Here is a 15,393-nt window from a genome sequence, read left to right as displayed (position 1 = left end):
AACCTCAATCAGTTCTTGGCTGAGGCAGAGATCATATTTTATCAAAAGCAAGCAGTTTAATAGTGTACTAACCTCTGGTAGTAAATGTATATATGGACATATGTGCCTGGAAATTGCAATATCACCCTTTCGTGGCAAACTCGTGCTGGATGTAGTTCTCACATCTAATCAGATGGCTATATAACAAATGGAGGAATTGGAGGAAATCAGAATGGTCACAGTACTGAAGGGGACCATTTGGCTCATCCCATGCTGGGTTTGTAAAAGCAATTCAACTCATGCCATTCCCATGCGCCCCCCCCCAAGAGCCTTGAAAATTCTCTTTTCAAATACTCATTCAGTTCCTGTCTGAATGTCATAAATGAACTCACCCCCACAACTACCCATCCCTGTAAAAATATTTTTCCTCATGTCACTTAGCATTAGCATCTTAAAGTGCATAAAGATGGATAAATCTCTGGGGCCTGACCAAGTATATCCTAGGAGATTGTTGGAAGCTAGGGAAGAGATTGCTGGTGCTCTGGGAGAGATATTTCATCATTAGCCATGGATGAGGAACCAAAAGACTGGAGGGTGGCTAATGTTTTGCCTTTATTGAAGAAGGGCTGCAAAGACAAGCCAGGGAACTACAGGCTGCTGAGTCTAACAGTGATGGGAAAGTTACTGGAGGGAATCCTGAGATACAGGTTGGAAAGGCAAGGACTGATTAGGGATAGTCGACATGGCTTTCTGCGTGGGTAAACATGTCTCACGAATTTCATTCCGTTTTTTTTTTGAAGAGGTGACCAAGAGGATTGACGAGGGCAGGGCAGTAGACAATGTCTACATGGACTTTAGCAAGGTCTTTGACAAAGTCCCACATGATAGGCTGGTCCAGAAGGTTAGATCACATGCGATTGAGGGCGAGCTGCCCAACTGGATACAAAGAAGGATTGCTGGAAGAAGTCAGTGGGTGGTGGTGGTGGAGGGTTGTTTATCAGTATGGGGGCCTGTGACCAGCAGTGTGCCGCAGGGATCAGTGCTGGGTCCACTGTTATTCGTCAGTTATATTAAGGATTTGAAAGAGAATGTAGTTGGCATGGTTAGCATGTTTGCGGATGATAACAAAATTGGTGGAATAGTGCACAGTGAAGAGGTTATCTAAGATTATAACAGAATCTAGATCAACTGGGAAAGTAGAGCAAGGAATGATAGATGGAATTTAATTCAAACAAGTGGAAGGTGTTGCATTCTGGCAAGTTAAACCAGGGCAGGACTTGCACAGTAAGTGGCAGAGCCCTGGAGAGTACTGCAGAACAGAGACCTAGGCGTACAAATACATAGTTCCCTGAAAGTGGCGACACAGACAGGGCAAAGAAGATAGCCTTTAGGCCCACGTCCCTTTATCAGTCAGGGCATTGAGTACAAGAGCTGGGACATCATGTTGCAACTGTACAAGATGTTGGTGAGAGCACACTTGGAGTACTGTGTGTGGTTCTAGTTGCCTAGCTATAGGAAGGATGTCATTAAGTTAGAAAGGGTGCAGAAATGATTCACAAAGGTGGTACCAGGACAGGAGGGCTTGAGTTACAAGGAGACACTGGATAGGCTGGGGCTTTTTCCCCCTGGAGTGTAGGAAGCTGAGGGGTGACTTATGGAGGTATACAAAAATCACGAGAGGCAAAAAGGTAAATGGTCACAGTTCCACCCCTCCACCGCCCCCCCCCCCCCCCCCCCCCCCCCCCGAAAGAGTAGGGGAGTCTGAAACTAGAGGGCAGAAGTTTAAGGTGACAGGGGAAAGATTTAAGGGGTATCTGAGAAGCAACATTTCCCCCCACCCACACAGAAGGCAGCTGGTATGTGGAACAAGCTGCCAGAGCAAGTGGTAGAGGCAGGTACAATGATAACATTCCAAAGACATTTAAACAGGTACATAGGGTTTGAGAGATATGGGCCAAATGCCAGCAAATGGGAATAGCTCAGGCAGGCACTTTGGTTGGCATGGACAAGTTGGGCCAAAGGGCCTGTTTCTGTGCTGTACAACTCTTTTGACTTTGTTCTCTTTGTCAGTCATTTTCAATCCCAGTTCCTACTACTTGACTCCTCTGCAGATGGGAACAGCTTATCCACATATACTCTGCCTATACTGTTCATGGTTTTAAATATTCACAGCCTTCTGTTTCCAGGAAACCAACCAACTTTTCCAGTCTATCCACATAATTTAAGTCACTCTTCCATGGAATTATTTCAGTAAATGCCTCAGTTATGGCTGAACCATTGTTTGTAAGAAAGGTAGTAAAGAAGGCACTTGGCATGCAGGACTTCATAGGCTGAAGCATTGATTACAAGATTTGGGACGTCATGTTGCAGCTGTACTAAACCTGGGTTAGGCTGCAATTGGAAAATTGTGTACAGCTCTGGATGCCACACTACACAAAATAGGTGGTAGCATCAGAAAGATTGCAGAAGAGATTCACGAGCATGTTGTCTGGAATGGAGGGCTTCAGTTATAAGGAGAGAATGGATAGGCTGAGTTTGTTCTCACTGAAATGTAGGAGAATGAGGGGTGACCTTTTTAAGAGGTTTATAAGATGAGGGGCATAAGGTAGTTGTTCAGAGTCCCCATTCTCTCTCTCCCCCCCCCCCACCAGGTAGGAGAGCCTAAAACTGGAGGGCATAGGTTCAAGGTGAGCAGGGAGAAATTTAAAGATATGAGGAGCATGTTATATCATAGAGAGGGTGGTAGTTATATGGAACAAATTGCCAGAGTAGGTGGTAGAGGTGGAAACATTTAACATTTAAAAGACATTTGGACAGGTACTTGGATCAGAAAGGAGTAGGGGATAGAGGCCTAATGTGGGCAAATGGGATTAACGTAGATAGGCATCACAGTCGGTATGAATGAGTTGTGCTGAAGGGCCTGTTTCTACGCTACACAGGTCTCTGATTCAACTCAGAAGGTTCATCGTGACTTCCTTGCTTCAGCACTATTGCATTTACGTTTCATTTTAAAATCACTTTCTCAATCTTTCTGTCACTGCCAACAAATTGTGCATATGCACCCCAGTGATCTATTTTTGTCTCTTTAGAATTGAGTAATCCTGTTTACATTGCCAGGTTATAAAAGTTAGGGTGGAATTTACTGAATTGTGTATAGTTCCCAAAGGCAATTGATTGCGGGGATCACAGCTGCCACTAAGTATGGGAACATTATTGGAGCTTTAAGAACCTCTCTGCATCTACAGAAAAGGCTGCTATGGAGGCGAGACAAACACCTGGGGAGAGTGGGGCACGTTTACCATCCCCCCACCCTCATTAACCGTCTTGACAAGTTGAGTTCCTCCACATTGCTAAGCACCAGCATATCACTCTGACAGGGTTCACAGCACATTTCAGTGCAGTGACTTACGTTGCAGGGCTGCTGTGAGTTATTGAAACATGCAGGATTCTGAGTGGGCTTGCCAAGGTGGATGCTGAGAGAATGTTTGCTTCATGAGGAAATCGAGAGCAGACACCACTGTTCCAGGATAAAAGGTCACCCTTGAAAAGGCAGAGGATTGGTAATCTTTGGAATTCTCTAGTCCAGACTGTGGTAGAGACCAAATCATTGAATATACTCAAGCCTGAGATAAACACATTTTTTGTCCACGGGTGTATGGGGAACACTCAGGGAAGTGGAGCTAAGGCCAAGATCATGTCAACCACAATCCAAGGCAGGATGCATGAGGGGACACATGGCCTACTACTTTTTTTTAAAAATGGGATACCCAGCATTGTTGATGAGTGGGAACAGTGGCTAATGGACACCAAAAGCAAAACAATGATGGAGCAGTGGGGAACTTTTAAGTTGCATCTCTTTGCCACTCTGCTAAGGGACTTGCTCCTTGTTCTTTTATGAATTTTACTGGTTGCAAGTTGTAACTTTAACAGTAATTAATGTTGGAAAACCTGGAAATGGCTGCCACACACCAGATAGTCATTAGATTAGCATCTGATGCCGGGAGATGTCAAGCTTGCTAAGGTGAATTGAGCCAGGAAGTATCCATGCTAATTTCCAGATGGCAACTGATCAGCCTGGAAATGATCACTAGTGTGGTCTAATGTGTGCAAAATAGCTTTCTACACATACAACACATGCACAATTTCTAGTCAGTGATCTTCTGCACCGTGTTATATCATACAAGGTGATTGAAGGATTTCTTTTTTTTCCTTCTTTTGTTGGTCCAGCGTAACATGTCTCTACCTGCATTTTTGTCTCTTTACCTCCTAGGACCCTTATTATCAGTGGGGAAAGTGCCTGCAAATGGTGCAGGTCTTTTCCTCCCATCAATTTTGCTCGTTCATAGATTCCCTATACTAATGTTAATCGAAAAAGAAATTCTTTCTCACTACTACATCATCAGCTGTAGAGTACCAGAAACCTAATATGCTATAGTGAACACCATGGACAGAAAGACAAGGTCAAAGTATCAGTCTTTACTGTCAAAAGGGCCATTGGCATAAAAACACTAACACCAGGCACCAAATAACTTTTGGGCTTTCAAGAGGTAGGGGGCAAAATTGGAATGCAGAGGTCATGGAGAGGAATGCTTTGGAATGTCTACAAAAGCAAAACTACATATTCAACTTTCTGAACAAAACACAATTTTGGAAAATACGCATGCTATTGTTAGGTGGTCAGGACTATAAGCAGGAATCCATTTTCATTAAACTTTTAAAATTAAAGACCCGCAGAATTTTGCCGGAAGTCTTCACAGGGATCACATGCAACCTGATCAAGATGCTATGCACATTTGTTAGGGTTATGTTTACTTCTAAGCTCTCTCACAACTTCATACATATTTAGAGACTGTTACCTGCAGTAGTACAACCACAATGGGGTACAAAAGTCCTCGCTTAACCTAGATACACACGTTTCTATTAGCTTCCGAGACCAAAATATGACATATTTGGATAGCCAATACTCCATGATGAAGGCTGGTACTAACTAGCACAGAATTTATAAAGATTATACAATGTATGTGAAGTAATATGCAAGAAGAGAAAAGCACAATTTGAAGGTGGAACAGAATGAACTAGAAAGTTAATGCCTAAAGTGTGATCTATAGAAAAATGTGTGTTCTATGATGTTGTCCAAGATTTTCATGTAATCCTTTATAAACCTTTGTCTTTGACTTCCATGTCTGAACCTGTAGTTTCTACAAATAGAAAGACATCTTCTGACCTTAATTGTCAGACATTACTCAAAGATCACTACTAGTATATTAAGATTAGTTGCTAATTAAGATCATTAATAGTATATCTGCTTCATGTAAAAAGTGCACAATAAAAATCCACATTAGAATAATAAGCAACTACATGATGCAAAAAAGTGCTACCACAGTAACTAATAAACAGTTAGAGTCAAAGTCATACAGCAAGAAGACAGGTCCTTTGGCCCAACTGCTCCATGCCGACCAAGATTTCCATCTAAGCTAGTTCCATATGCCCATGTTTGGCCCAAATCCCTCTAAACCTTTCCTGTGTACCTTTGAGTTCCAAACATCTGTAAATAACAGGAGAGAGTAATTATGAAATAAATAAAGTTTTTCAAAAAAATTACAAATATTAAGATGGTGCCTCAAGATTACAATTTCCTGCATGTTTAAGCTCCTGCTCTCCTTTCAGTTATTAAGAGAAGGCACTAAGCAGAACCAGGCCTTTTTTTCCTGCACTGACAGAATGGTAATCAACAAATTGCCTTCTTGCACTCACTTTAAAAGCCAGCTCAACAATTCAACAGCATCACATTCAGGTGAATGGAAAGCAATTAAATTACATTTTGGATCCATATTTTGTTGCAATGCATTCTATCAGATCATTCATTCTACTTCTCAATTATATTACAGGCATTGCCAAAAATTAATGCAAGCATGAATGATCTCATCATACAAGTCAATTCTCATAACCTACTCTAAGATATTTAATGTTATAATCAATGTCAAAATAGAAACCAAACATCAAATTTCAAAGCACTGAAACTCATATATTAGTCAGAAACATACATTGTAATTTGCTCAGAGGCATGTTTAACATGAACTACAAGGGTGGTAGAAATGAAGAGCATGCTTACTTAAAACACATTTACCTGATTAACAAAGTTGCAATTCGAGTCAAAAGGCTCATACCAGCTCAGAGGACAATTCGATATTGTTACAAAAACATTGTGTGCTTCTGCTTGGAAGCTAAGATTATGAAGAAATACTCTTTTATTAGCTGCACTTTTAGTTCATCTCATTTAATACTTAATGAATAACACAGCTGCTATTCATTTATGAATCTTTTATCATTTGTCTTAAATCAAAAATGTAAAATAATGGAGTTAATTATGGTGTAACTATTTAAGTGCTAACAGCATATCATACAAATTACAATTAGTTTATTCTGCCACAGTATCAACAGAATGCAGAGATGAATAGGTAATGGCAATAATCCAATGTCCCATTGCCCGCATCCCAGGTTTTTAAAAACAGTCCATTTATAAAGCAGGGACCATAATTTTAAAGCCTTCGGTATTACTGAAGATAATTTCCAGCTAAATACAGTTCTCGTGGTAATCTTTTTATGCTTTCACCGGACTGAGAAAAAATATACTGCAGAAAAAAATAAAACCGCCCTACTAATTATACTGCTGCAGCACTGAAAATAAAGCTGCATTATTCCCAGAATATCCAGCTCCAGTCTGCAGGTTAGACGGCATGTGAAGCCGAGGCTGCCTAATTCCAGGAAGCAAAGCATGCGAACCGGTTGCAGGCGCACTTAATACAAAACGCAGAATTTTTTGTGTCTACGCCTTAAACATCTTGCGCTTTCAATCGCGAGATATCTTTAACACCCTGCCGGCTTGTTATTTTTAAAATAATGTCAAAGAAAATATTTTCCAAACTCGTGCACTTGTAACGCGAATATGCCTCTCAATTAATTAAACATGTATTTAAAAGCTTTGGGGGAGAAAAACGTTCACTGGAAGATTCATTCCTTTCCCTTGCCTTCAACTTTCATCCTTTTCATTATCGTCACTTAATCTCGGTTTTTTTCGTTGAAAGCAAGTTTATCAGAACATGTTTATAACTATAAAGCTAATCTGACCCCTTCCCTAATCACTTGGTGAATTGGTGTCTCTCCGTCCTCGGCAGCTTGACACACTTGCCAATCATTTACGCACTAAAACCTGTGAGTTTCATTAGCACCAGATGGCCAGTTTGACAAGTCGTCCAGGAGTCACCGGCAACAACGCAGCCCTGGATAAATAACCTTCCTCCTCTATAACATTTTAAATGGCAGCAACCCAAAGAAATAGAAACATTGAAAGATAAAAAGTATCTGAGCCTTAATCGACATTACGTACTTTTTTTTTGTCTTTCCCTCCCCTTGAAGAAAATCCTGAAGATCAAATGTTGAACAGGGGCTGGGTCACGACGTATAGGCAAGCCCCAGACTTCCCAGCTGCTGATCCAGTCTGCCTTTCACCCGATCTTTGCCTTTCTTTAAAGAAAATTGTGCAGAAGCATTAGTTTGCAAAGCGTGACAGTTGCAATTTTTTTTGTCCCTTGTTCTACCAGACTTCGCTGCGTGCACATGAAGAGAAGCAGCGACACTGACACAATAATCCCAGCTGGAAATAGGGAAAGATCTTCCGCCTCTGAAGCGAAACAATGGAGCGGCTCCGCATCGGCAGAATGGCAACACACTTGTAACGTGACTCGCCAGAGCCAATCCGAGAAGCCTCCGCTGAACTATATAGGAGGCACTTAGATAGTTCACGTGTGTACTGTGCTTTTGTTGTTGAGCAGTGCGGGCTGCTGTGGAACGAGTAAGAGCAAAGGCTCTGCAGATGCAGTACCTTGAAATTATGAAACGGCTCTGCTTTAATGCAGTTTACAATGAGGTTAGTATGAGGCCATTGACGATGTTTCTTCCTCCAGGTAGTACCAGTGACATCATATTGTGGTGAAATTTCCCAGGGAAACCTTGTTTTTAACCCATTACCGGTTCTGAAATAATTATAAGGTGCTCCCAAAGGGCTGGTACAGCTCCGAACCATTTATCCTTGAGAAGTTTGTATCTAACGGGAGTTTGTCTCAGTCAGTTTGAACGTTTTCAATGCCAGTTTGAAGTCAGGTATTATGTATGAAAAAAATCTTGGCGTTTTAGACAGAATTGCACCACCAGATGTATCTCACGGTGACTGCTCTTTTGGGAAAAGTTAAAAGGTGAGTTAAGAGATTTGGTCCGGTGCTGCAAGTTCGGAGAGTCAGTCCCATGTAACGTACCCTAAAATAAACTTGGACACTATTGTTTAATGTCCAGGCACAAATATGATGGAGTGGTCAACATCAGGTAAGATCAGTGAGATGATGCTAGTGCAATTGATGATGGATTTAAAGAGGTTTAAATGTTTGCAAATGTCTGATATTCAAAACATTAAAATAAACATAAATTACATAAAGCACTTATCACTGAAACACCAAACAGTTAAATACATTGAAATTAATCAGTCAAATAATGTAAGTGTAAATTATAGTTGCCTCACTGCTTCACAGCTGCTCTTCTCCATGCAAATGAATGGGCTACTCTGCCAGTTCAAGTTTACTATATGTTTAGTAGACAGATGGCCAGAATTAAGAGTTGGGGGATCTTTGGAAGTTCACAAACTCCTCTGGACTCCATGAAGAATCCAACATTGGATGATAATCAGAAATCACAGTTGTGCAGAAGTTTGGTACTTCTGCTTTTAAATATAAAGGCTGATATTCTGCAGAGGTATGAAATTAATGTTCCCAATCACTGCCATTTCTGAGGAAGGTTCACACCATTAATTGCCAGTGGCTTAGACAATGCAGTAGAGAGCCACGTAGCGCAGTTTGCCGATGATACATAATTTGGTGATGCAAGAGCTGTCGATGGGGACATAAAATTACAGAAAGACTTTGATAGATTAGGAGAATGGGAAAAATTGTGATGGATGAATTTCAACCTATAAAAGCATGAAGTCAATCATTTGGATCATCAAAGAATAGATCTGAATTATTATCTAGGAAAAGTGAAGGTCTAGAGAGGACACAGCTGTAATAAGGCCGGGTTGGACCTCATCGGAAGTATTGTGTAAAGTTCTGGGCACTCTATCTTGGAAAGAATATAATGGGCTTGAAAAGACTGAAACGTTGACCTTCCAGAATTTTATTAATGTTCTAAGACTTGTTTCATGAAATATAGAAAGTTTGTAAATTATTCCTTCACTATTTTAGAGTTTTGAGGGGAATCAATAGGGTAGAGGGCAAACTTTAACCTGTTGTGAGGAGAATCTAAAATCTAACCCTAAAATCAGGTCCATATAGTCATGGCAGAAATCAAGAAACATTTCAACACTGAAAGGGTGGTAAACATGTGGAATTCCTCACAAATAATAGAAGATGGAGGCCCAATCAATAATTTCTAATTGGAGATGGATGGATTTTTGCTAGCCACAGGCATAAAATTTATGAAGCCAAGACGGATACAGTTATGGCACAGATCATCCATGATCTTACTGAACTGTGCAATGGAGTTGTGGGACAAGATAGCTCCTTTTTGTAAGTTCTTATGATTTCTTTTTTGATAAATTCATTTTTTACATTTGTATTTACCTCATCTTTACTAACCCTTTGCTTTGCATCAAAATACAAGTAATGGAAGCAGGAATGAGTAATTTGTTTCCTTGAGTCTTCTCCAACATTCAGCAAAACCATGGCTCATCTTTCTCAGACGTCAGTTTCCTGCCCTATCCCTTGATTCCTTTATGCAGAAACCTATCAATCTCTTTGAATGCCATCACTGACTGAACCTCCACAGTCTCCTAGGGTAGAGAATTACAAAAATTTGCTATCTGTCGAGGTAAGAAGTTTCTCCTTATTTCTGTCCCCTTATTTTGTGATTGTAAATCCTGTTCCTCAGCTCTTTAGCTGGGGAGAAATCCTTTCTGCATCTATCTTGTTGAATCCACAAATAATTGTGGATTTCAATGAGATACCCTCTTATTCTGCTAAACAATGGAAAACAGAGGCCTAGGCTATTGTTCTTCTCATATTTCTCCTCGTATGTCAGACACCCCTTTCCAGGAACCAGTCTAGTAAATCTTTACTGAACTCACTCTATAGCAAGTATATACCTATTTAGGTAAGAATAGGTGATAGCGGCAAACTCATTGGGGCTTTCAAGAAGGGCTTGGATGGGCACATGAAAGAGGAAAATAGAGGGATATTGGCATTCTGTAGGCAGGAGGGAATAGCTATGTCGGCACAACATTGTGGGCCAAAGGGCCTGCTCTGTGCTGTACTGTTCTATGTTCTAAGACCAATATTGGACATAGTACACTAGGTGTGGTTTCACCAAGGCTGTCTATATAAATGTAGTGCAAAATTGTAGTGATTTCTACTCTTATTCTCAAGTCATCTTGCAATAAAGGCCAACATTGCCTCCTGCACCTCAACATTGCCTCCTGCACCTCAACATTGCCTCCTGCACCTCAACATTGCCTCCTGCACCTCAACATTGCCTCCTGCACCTCAACATTGCCTCCTGCACCTCAACAAATATACTCAGCATTTTGCTTTTTTTAAAAAAAAATCAAACCTAACATTTTTCCACATCATACTCCATCTTCCACTCACTCAGCTTAACCATATCCCTTTGAAGCCTCTGCTTTCTCATCATCTCACATCCCCACTTAGTTTTATGTCAAACTCAGCCAAATCCTTGATATGGAGACAAGGGACTCAGATGCTGAAATATGGAGCAACAAAACTGCTGCTGGAGGAACTCAGCAGGCTGAGCAGCATCTGAGAGAGGAAAGGAATTGTCAACATTTCTCAGTCCTAATGCAGGGTTTTGACTGGAAATATCGACAATACCTTTCCTCCCACAGATGCTGCTTGACCCACCTTTCCTCCAACAGATTGTTTTATGCTCCAAATCCTTGACATAACTGGGGGCCAAGCACAAATCCTTGCAGTAACCCACTAGACACAGCCTGACAACCTGTTTATTCCTACTTAGTTAAGAAAAAACAAACTCCCAATTGACACGAGCAACCTCCTGTGTTGAGCCTTATCAAAAACCTTCTGAAAATCCAAAACACGACATCCACTGGCTCTTCCTTATCTACTCTAGTGGAGATATCCTCAATTCCAGTTGGTTAGACAAATGTGTTATATTTTTAATCCTAAATGGAATGCCAGTGATATGTTATTTCTTTAAATGATAAACATTGCCTGTCCATTGTCATTCCCCTTTATGTAGTTACCCAATCTACCCTATCCAACCTGTCCCTTATACCTTTGTTTCCTTAACTCAATTGTTGTAGCCGATACAACAACATATCAGAAACCAGGCCACATGATAAAGTTCTTAGAGGTACCACACTGCAGTTCAACCATGAGGTTCAACCATGAGGCTCAAAAATAGCCTCCATCCTTCAACATAACTGGATCAGCTACTCCATAAAACAGGACCTCCCCCAATTTCCTGTCAACAGCCTTTGTCACATGTTGAATTCTGTAGTTTTTCTGAACTTCATAATTCTACCCTCTCCCCAGAAGATTATCTCCTGTGTTGGGGTTTGGATTCTCACTTGATGATTCAAATCGGAACCTTCACCAGCTCGACATGAAGTGTGCTACATAAACTGAGGGGCAGGAAGAGAGGAACAATCACATTTCAAAAGAGGGGGAAATGCCAGTATAACCTGGACACTTTAGAAGAGAGAGAGTTACCTTACAATCAGGGACAAAGTTCAGAGTTATAAAAATCAAATATTCTAGCATTTCCTGATAAGTTATGTAAAAAGGAAAACAGTAAATATTGAATTATTAATGCAGTTTTTGCATTCCAGAGCAGCTACATGACTTGCTGAGTATTTTTTGTTTGTACTTCAGATTTCCAGCATTGCAGAATGTTGCTTTTGTACAAAGTTCAGAGTCCTTGTGAACTAAACCAGACAGGTAAAGTTCAAGTTGGAAACAATAAGCATTGAGGCAAGGACCAGTTTATAACACAAGTAGACCGAATCAGTACTCAGGAGCCTGAGGCAAATATTGGCATTTCCTGCTGTTCTGCCCACTCACCCTGGCCCCCAAGGGCCCTGGTAAAACTCACCTCATTGCACTTTAGAGGATGTACAGTATGGAATGTATACTGTGATATAACTTATTCATGCCAGATATTTGTGTCTTAATTGTTTAGAGATGATGGGTGGAACATAAGAAAATTAGAAATAAGATTAGGAAAATACCATTCAGCCCTTCTAGCCTGCTGTGCCATTTATCATAGCTGATCTTTACTTCAGCATCATTTTCCAACACTTTCCCCATATTGCCTTAACTCCTTTAATATCCTGAAATCTATTGATCTCCATTTTGAACGAATACAATGACTGAGCCTCTACAGCCCAGCTTATGTTTTCCTACCTTGATAATATTCTTTCTCCCCTTATCCAGCCCCTTTCCCAAATGCATTGATAACACATCTGATGTCCACTGTCACTTTCATTTTCCTGGTTGCAACTGACTCACCATCATGGGTGTCCAGTCCCTCTACATCTCCATCCTTCTCGTGAGTGGGGTGACAGACTTTCACAGCTTCTCTGAACAATGGACCAACCCAATCCCCCTCCGTCACCACACTCATTCACCTGAATAAACTCATTCTCACATTGAACAACTTCAACTTAATTCTCCATATCAAAAATATAGCGATGGGAATTCACATGGGCCCAAACTGTGCTGGCCTCTTTTTGGGATGGCTGGAATAGTCCTTTCTCAATCCTACACATACCCCCCATCATCCCAGCTCTTGATTATATTGATGACTGTACTGGTGCTGCTTCCTACACATAGAACTCAAAACTTCATTAACTTTGCTGCCAACCTTTACACTGCTCCCACTTTTACATGGTCCATCTCTGACTCTTCCCTTTCTTGACTTCTCTATCACCATCTTCAGGGATAAGCTTATGACCAACATCTATTACAACCACAGATTTCCCACGGCCTTCTCCAGTGTTCCAAATCCCAACCTGTTTTTTGCAAGGACTCTGCCCCATTCTTCCAGTTTCTCCATCACGTGTTCTGAAGAGAGACTTTCTACACCAGTGCCTCTAAACTGTCTTTCTTCTTTATCCTCAATTTCTTCACTACCATAGTTAACAGGTCCCTTAGCTGCATCTCCTCTACTCCCTGGAGTTCTATTCTCATCCACTTTCCTTCCAGCCAAAGAGGTCCTCACCTCCAACCTCCACATTCAACAGATCATCCTCTAAATACTGCCATCTTCAATATGAGATGCCATCACTTGGCCACATCTTCCCCCTCCCTTCCAGCTTTTCAGAGAGACTGCACCTTTTGTGACTTCATGATTTGCACTTCTATCTCCACCATCGACTTCCCTTCTCATATCACTTCCCCACATAACGACAAGAGGAGCAACAGCTGCCATTTTACCAAATCCTTTCCCATCTTATAGGGACCCAAACTGCTCTTCCAGGTGAAGCAGCACTTACTTCAATCCAGTTTATTGCATTTAGTGCTCATGATGTGATATCCAATACACTGGAGAATCCAAATGCAGGTTGGGTGATGGTGTGTTCAGCAAAGGTGATCCTGAGCTTCCAGAGTCAATATCCCTTTCCATTTCCATCCAAATCCCACTGTTACCTCATGTTTTTTTCTTTCTCCATAGATCTGCTAATTTTGGAGACAAGACACTGAAGATGCTGGAATCTGGAGTAACAAATAAGATGTTGGAGGAGCTCAGCAGGTCAGACAGCATCTGTGGAGGGAAATAGACAGTCAATGTTTTGGGTTGAGACCCTTCTTTATTCAGATTTCCAGTATCTGATGTGCTCTGCTTCTTGAAGTTCCAGCTTGTTCTTTTGTATTTGTTGTTCTCTTTAACTGCCTTCATGCATCTCTAATCTAGAGGGCTTGTTCTCTTTGGGTGCTGGGGGGGGGGGGTGGTGGGGTTCCTGGGAAGCTGTTTTGGGCTGCCAGCCAAATCTATTGCTTAGTTACCTTATCTGGAACTCTACTGTAGTACTTTTTGATGGTACATTCCAATGGTTTGTTCATCATTCTTTTTACCTACATTTAAATATTATAATGGATTGAGTTATTAATTTACTTAGTTTTAATGTGAAAGGCTTAAATCATCCTTTGACGTGAAATAAGATTTTTGCTTATATTAAAAAAAAGCCTCTATCTTTTTTACAAGAAACTCACATTTGTAACTGTGCTATTTCACGTTTTTATTAATCGATGGAATGGGCTCCAATTTCATTCTTTTCAAGCTAAATCTAGAGGGGTTTCAATTCTTACAGATAAGACAGTCTCATTTGATCAACATAAGGTAATAATTGATACTAATGGTCATTTTGTTATAGTATCAGGGAAAATAAATCGACCAATGGTATTGGATAATATTTATGCTCCAAATATGGATGACCCAGGATTTCTTGAATGATTTTTTTCCACTTCTACCAGATTTGAATTTTTACTCTTTGGTGTTAGGAGGAGATTTTAAATTGCTGGTTAGATCCCAAACTAGATAGGTCATCCACTAAATTAGCTGCTCCTAATAAATCAGCTTTATTTCTTCAATCGTTTTTAATGAAAACTGGTGTCATTGACACCTGTTTTTTTTTGCACCCAGAAGATAAGGAATATTCTTTTTTTCTCTCATGTTCACCATATTCCAGGATTGACTACTTTTTTTATTGATAATCAAATGATTCCATTAGTTTGATCCTGTGACTAAAGAGATTGCTCTTTCAGATCATGCTCCCATGCTTCTATCTTTAAATCTCCCTGGGCTCCCTCAGACAAACAGATTTGTGTTTTAACCTAATTTCATTATCTGATTAAAAATTTAAAAATTTATGGAGAAACAAATTACTCTTTTCTTTGAAGAGAATTAGTCAGAAGAGATTTCTAGTCTTATCGTTTGGGATGCTTTAAAAGCCTTTAGAGGTCAAATTATTTCTTATACGGCAAGCATTAGGAAAAAAGCTAACAGAGAAAGAGCCAATCTAGTTAATCAACTGAAACTATTAGATCAAAAATACACTTTGGATCTAGATCCGGCTTTATATAAAAGGAGAGTTGAAATTAAAACTAAATATGATCCTCTTTTAACATATCCAATGGAAAGTCAGCTTTTAAAAGATATAAGTCAATTTTATATTCATGGAGATAAAACAGGTAAGTTACTGGCTAACCAATTAAAAATCCCCAGAGCTGGACGGCAAATTAAAGAAATTTCAAAAGCCAATGGTGAAAGAACAACTGATCTTTTAGAAATAAATGATACTTCTGGAGAATTCTATTTTAAACTTTACAGTTCTAA

At 40.3% G+C, this 15,393-nt stretch overlaps 1 protein-coding gene across 4 annotated transcripts in view; it reads right to left on the bottom strand.

Annotated features, from left to right (window-relative positions):
• Nucleotides 1–7,681, bottom strand: part of csrnp3 (cysteine-serine-rich nuclear protein 3) — a 140,306-nt gene extending 132,625 nt beyond the window's left edge. For all 4 annotated transcript variants that reach the window (XM_052027594.1, XM_052027576.1, XM_052027603.1 and 1 more), the window contains exon 1: nucleotides 7,367–7,681. The gene's annotated coding sequence lies outside the window, so the exon portion shown is untranslated. The remainder of the gene's footprint in view (nucleotides 1–7,366) is intronic.
• Nucleotides 7,682–15,393: the final 7,712 nt, after the last annotated feature.

Source organism: Pristis pectinata, chromosome 1 (genome assembly GCF_009764475.1).
Source record: "Pristis pectinata isolate sPriPec2 chromosome 1, sPriPec2.1.pri, whole genome shotgun sequence".
Taxonomy (NCBI): Eukaryota; Metazoa; Chordata; class Chondrichthyes; order Rhinopristiformes; family Pristidae; genus Pristis; species Pristis pectinata.
The sequence above is the reverse complement of the archived record's forward strand: the minus strand, read 5'-3'. Positions and strand labels throughout refer to the sequence as shown.